General features: G+C 42.0%; 1 pseudogene; it reads left to right on the top strand.

The window, feature by feature from the left end:
- The first annotated feature begins 679 nt into the window (after positions 1 to 679).
- LOC126471871 (5S ribosomal RNA) lies at positions 680 to 798 on the top strand (annotated as a pseudogene).
- Positions 799 to 6528: the final 5730 nt, after the last annotated feature.

Here is a 6528-nt window from a genome sequence, read left to right as displayed (position 1 = left end):
TCCTCATAAGCCACACGTTTCTTGAGGTGGTGTAAACAGCGACGCCACTGGACAGCGGGTGACTGTAAAAAGAGTGATTTGGAGCGATGAATCAAGCTATATCCTGCGGCAATTCAATGGAAGCGTTTGAATTTGACAGATGCTTGGAGAACATAACAGGCCACAATACGTAATGCCAACATTAAAGTACGGAGGAGGTGGTACTGGGGTATTGGGTTGTTTTTCGTGGTTAGGATGTCGTTGCCTTATTGCGCTTAAGAAAAAGCTGCGTGCGTAAGTATACGAACAGGTTTTACAGCATTGTTACTGCGCACAATAGAGCAACGCTTCGGAGACGACGATTATTTATATCAACATGGCAGTGTGCACTGTCATAAAGCCGCATCTGTGAGGCAACTGTTTGTGGACTATAACACTGCTGAAATGGATCGGTCGTCCCACGGTTCCAAGCCGAATCCAATGGAATACCTTTTGAACGAGTTCGAACGTTTGCTTCGCTCCATACCCCAGCATCGAACATGACTACCATGTCTGGTTTGGGCTGCTGAGGGAAAATGGGCTGTCATTTCTCCATCGACATTCATATACCTGACTGAAAATTTCCCCTGAAGAATTGGAGCTATCATTAAGGCGAAACGTTGATACACGACGATTGAGGTCTACTAATATGTATCCAGATGCCAACGGCCATGCTGCAGTGGTAACAACGGTTCCCATCAGATCACCGAAATTAAGCACTGTCGGGCTTGGCTAGCACTTGGGTGGATCACCGTCAGGGGCTGCCGAGTGCTGTTGGCAATCAGGGTGCACTCAGCTCTTGTGATGCCAATGTAAGAGCTACTTCACTGAGAAGTACGGGCACTGGTCATGAAACCTGATAACGTCTGGGAGAGCAGTGTACTGACCACATGCCCCTCCGTATCCGCATCCGATGACACCTAAGGGCTGCGGATGACATGGCGGTACCGTTGGGCTGGCTTCAAGGCCAGATCGGACGGCGTTTGTTTAATATGTATCCGGATACTTTTGATCAGATAGCTTTAAAGGTTTCGGGAAATACCAGCATATAGTATACGAATAGCAGTTCGTCGCTTAACTGCTAAAAGCAGAGTGAACACAGTGCCTGACGGAGTTCTCCTGTGAAAGCGAACTTCTACCAGAAAATTATCAAATAATCGGTGAGATCGAATGGTTTAAATTTCTGTCCCTAAATATAATAAGGAACCCTAGTTTGGAGATTCACAACTAAACATTATGCAGAAACTGGGTGCTGGTGTCTTCACTGTTACAAGTTCTCAACGTCACTGACACTCACTACCAATGATCATTACCTTAGCTTAACATCAGTTTGTTATGGCAATGGGATGAAAGAATATGAACAACTATCAAATATGTTTCTATCACTAGTATCACATCTACCATCGCCGCGCGGGATTAGCCGAGCGGTCAAAGGCGCTGCAGTCATCGACTGTGCGGCTAGTCCTGGCGGAGGTTCGAGTCCTCCCTCGTGCCTGGCTGTGTGTGTTTGATCTTAGGATAATTTAGGTTAAGTAGTGTGTAAGCTTAGGGACTGATGACCTTAGCCGTTAAGTTCCATAAGATTTCACACACATTTGAACATTTGAACATCTACCATCCAAAACAGCCTGAGTCATACTCGAGATCGATGAGTACAAACGCTCAGTGTCTGTCATTGTTTCTCCATTGGCTACAAAGAATCTGATCCATTTCCTAGGGAGTTCCTGTGAAGCTATAACGCCGCACGGGGTAGCCGAGCGGTCGCAGGCGCCTTGTAACGGTTCGCGTGGCTCCCCGTCTCGGAGGTTCGAGTCCTCCCTCGGGCATGGGTATGTGTGTTGTCCCTAGTGTATGTCAGTTTGAGTTAGATTAAGCAGTGGTGTAAATTTAGGGACCAATGACCTCAGCAAAAAAATGGCTCTGAGCACTATGGGACTCAACTGCTGAGGTCATTAGTCCCCTAGAACTTAGAACTAGTTAAACCTAACTAACCTAAGGACATCACAAACATCCATGCCCGAGGCAGGATTCGAACCTGCGACCGTAGCGGTCTTGCGGTTCCAGACTGCAGCGCCTTTAACCGCACGGCCACTTCGGCCGGCGATGACCTCAGCAGTTTGGTTCCATAAGACCTTACAACAAATTTCCAAATTTTGAAGCTATAACGTTTCCTTAAACATTTTCCCACCGCAGACCACAAATCATGTAATATTCAAATACAAGGATTCCGGCGGAGAAAGAAGAACGCGTTTTTTCATGCTCATGCTGAACAAACTGTGCGTAGAAGACACATCCCCAACTGAAAGCAGTTTTCTCACCTTTGAGTCAACATGTTCAACTTTATAGGCTACATACGTGTGTTTCCTTTCAGTATGCACATAGTATCTCCGATAGTCCACGCTATTGTCATCTGAATCACAAAACAACCTTCACTACGCTTCAAGGTTGGAAGCTTCTCTAGCACAAAAAGGAAAGTGCGTTGCGATCTGAAGTAATCTAAATGTAGAGCAGATGGATGATATATCATGTTTGGATTCGTGTCTAAAATCCAGCTTTGGTGATCCTTGTACCACTGAATCCTCTTCTTTTCTTTCAACCAATCTGTGGGAGACATGACAACATTAACTCGGCTATGGATTTTTCACTCAAACAGTAATTGCTGCCCCGTTTTCTGTGACAATGTGCTCCCTACACGACCGGCAATCACTTTCGTGATATTTCCTGTCTTATTAAAAGTTAAAATGCTCTGCAATATAGTCCACAGTCCATCGGACAAACGCCGGGCAGTGTGGCCGTGCGGTTCTAGGCAATTCAGTCTGGAACCGCGTGACCACTATGGTCGCAGGTTCGAATCCTGCCTCGGGCATGGATGTGTGTGCTGTCCTTAGGTTAGTTAGGTTTAAGTAGTTCTAAGTTCTAGGGGACTGATGACCTCAGATGTTAAGTCCCATAGTGCTCAGAGCCATTTGAACCATTTGAACCATCGGACAAAACGTTATATAACAAATGTTATATGCAGTATGCTGTAATGAGAATTCATACAACGCTTTTAGATTTGTGATCAAGCAACCAAATGCGAACATTTTGCTCCCATCGGACATCTGTTTGATCTGCCATGATGGTAACACAACACATCGCCTCGACGTTCACACATATACTCACAGCCGTTAACACTTCCAGCAATATTCTAGCAGAGGAAAATAAGTGCCAATATTTTTGTGCTGCAGATATGCTAGAGAACAAGCTATCTACATGAGATATTTATAGAAGAGCGTTCAAAATGTGTCCATAACTTTTATGTCCCGTGGTATATTCCACAAAGAATAGTAAATGTCACAAAGAATATTTTTTCCCAAGAAAGTGGCAACTGGAATGAGTGGAGTTTTCCGTTCGTGAACTTTGTGTAGGTCGGTGACAAATGTTTTAGGATCTGTGTACTTACCGTTTCAATAATATTTTCTCACATGCGATTTGTAATTAATAACATAAACTCAATCGAAAAAAAACACTGATCTCATTCTGTAAAGAGTTAAGAGGCAAATCACTGACTTACATTAACCGTTATAAAGTAAGCAGCGCACTATTCAATAGATTCCCATTTCGAAAGAAATGCAAGACAGAAGCCTCGGACCTTCAGTCCATATGTAAGTAGGCTGTTTATGTTTTCTTATTGGCTACGTTACGTAGCGCTCTGTATGAAAATCACTGTCTGTGCTGTGTGCAGTCTGTGGGTAGTTTGCATTGTTGTCTGCCATTGTAGTGTTGGGCAGCTGGATGTGAACAGCGCGTAGCGTTGTGCAGTTGGAGGTGAGCCGCCAGCAGTGGTGGATGTGGGGAGAGAAATGGCGGAGTTTTGAAATTTGTAAGACTGGATGTCATGAACTGCTATGTATATTATGTTTTTTCAACACTATTAAGGTAAATACATTGTTTGTTCTCTATTAAAATCTTTCATTTGCTAACTATGCCTATCAGTAGTTAGTGTCTTCCGTAGTTTGAATCTTTTATTTAGCTGGCAGTAGTGGCGCTCGCTGTATTGCAGTAGTTCGAGTAACGAAGATTTTTGTGAGGTAAGTGATCTGTTAAAGGTATAGGTTAATGTTAGTCAGGGCCATTTTTTGTAGGGATTTTTGAAAGTCAGATTGCGTTGCGCTAAAAATATTGTGTGTCAGTTTAAGCACAGTCATGCATAATTGTTTTAAGGGGACGTTTCATATGTCGACCCTTAGCCGAGGATACCGCACTGGAATCTTCTGATTTTTTTCTTGTAGTTTGTGTAATTAGCTTTTGTTTATTGCTAGCGCGTAATTGTAGAGAGAATCTTCTATGTAGTTGCAGTATTTCATTGTTGTACAGTAAAACAGTAGTGGCATGCATGTAAATTTGCACCAAGTATTTCGCAGCTGCGCTTGCAATTAACGAGATATTATTTTCAGTGCTATGTTAATGTGTTCTCTTATTTTTGCTCTTCAAATTGTGCTTTTCTGTGTTATCGTGTGAAATATTGTGACAATAATGGCGTGTGAAAAACGTAACACTAGGCTCCAAAGTAAATTGAGAAATAATAGTGACGACGAGTGTAGCTTATCAGCGCCGCCGAGTAATGAATTAACTAATGTTCAAAATAGTGATTTGGTAATTGTGCATAGGGAAATGGAGCGGGCTGCAAATAATGGTGTAGGCAGTGAAACAATTAGTGAACAGGGAAGCATTATCGATCGATCGATCGGCAATAGCTCGCCTCAGGAATCCGAAATGACAGGACACAATTTCGCAAATACTGTAGATTCAGGTTTTGGGTACCCACCGTTTTCTCAAATAAGTCAAGACACATTTTCTGCTTGTCAAAATGTAAGTGTTGCCGGTACAAATTCACTGCCGAAAAGCACTGAGGAACATGTTTCAGACACCAGTGCACTGTTATTACAGTTAATGCAACAAATGGGACAAAGGCTACAAAAGTTAGACACAATGGAACAAAATCTTCAAAAGTTAGACACAATGGAACAACACCAGAGACAAACACAGCAACAGTTAGACACAATGGAACAAAATCTTCAAAAGTTAGACACAGTGGAACAAAATCTTAAAAAGTTAGACACTATGGAACAAAATCTTAAAAAGTTAGACACCACGCTTCAACAAACACGTGAAGATTTAACTACTGAGTTACATAACATCGAATCTAAATGTCAAAAAGTCTGTAATGACGTAAAAACACAAATTTGTGAGCATTTCCAACGTATTTTTTCGCGTCATGAAAATGCATTACAGAATCACGAAGCAGCCATAAAAGAACTGCAAACTATTGTTCATGAAAATCACGACACCTTGCAAGCTAAAATTGACTCAGTTGCATCTACCGACTTGGTTACGCAACTTGCAAAAACTCAGGAAAACTTAAAGGACACAGTAGATACGATTTCAACACAAATGGACACTCTGAAACTTGGTTCAGAAAAACACACTGAGGAAATAAGTACACTATCTGAGAAAGTAGCCGAACTTTCGGATCAGTTCACTAACTTATCTGCAAAGATAGATGATGACCTGAATGACACAAGACCTGTAGCCATCACTGACACAGAAGAGTATGAACAAATTAAGAAATACAAACAAAATCAGAATCAAATTAATACGCAATACAAAAGAGAAATCCGGGAAGTAAAGACCAGTTGGCACAAGTAATACAAAAATTTCATATTTCAGAGGACACTCGCGCTCCAACACGGGAAGAGGGACTTAGAAATACGGAAAAGCCACAAAATAATAACACAGCGCATTTCGGAAATTATGAAAGAAATTGGCAAGGTGCACCGAATTTTGAGATGGAACCGCCGACACGACGTAACAATGACCGATATGCTACTCGTCGACACGATGATTTTGACTATAAGCTGTTCATTACTACACGTAAATTCAAAATATTTAAGAATTCTGCCAACGACATTCATCCACAAGCGTGGCTCCATCAATTCTCTCATTGTTTTCCTCCCAACTGGTCATTGGAGCACAGGTTAGAATTTATGTGTGGCTACTTGGAGAATGAACCAGCTGTAAGAATGCGATCGGTCATTCACGATTGTCACAGTGAAGGAGATTTTTATCATGCCTTTCTCTCAGCATATTGGTCTCAAGCTACACAAGACCGAGTAAAACATAGCATCATAATGATGAAACATTTCGAACAATCTGAATTTTCCAGTCTTGTCAAATATTTTGAAGCCATGTTGCACAAGAATCAGTACCTGTCAAACCCATACAGCCCCTCGGAACTCATCCGCATTTGCTTAATCAAACTACCTGAACATTTACGGCATATTATTTTGGCAGGACGTTGCAAAGACGACATTGAAGCTTTTCAGGGACTCTTACAAGAATTAGAAATTGACACTGACAATCGCGGAACGCAAAAACAGGAACACAACAATTACAAGTCTCATCCGCCGCAATTCCGCAATGAAAGAAATAATAACTGGATACGACAAGGCTATTCTTACAACGCAAATC

This window comes from Schistocerca serialis, chromosome 3 (assembly GCF_023864345.2).
Source record: "Schistocerca serialis cubense isolate TAMUIC-IGC-003099 chromosome 3, iqSchSeri2.2, whole genome shotgun sequence".
Taxonomy (NCBI): domain Eukaryota; kingdom Metazoa; phylum Arthropoda; class Insecta; order Orthoptera; family Acrididae; genus Schistocerca; species Schistocerca serialis.
The sequence above is the reverse complement of the archived record's forward strand: the minus strand, read 5'-3'. Positions and strand labels throughout refer to the sequence as shown.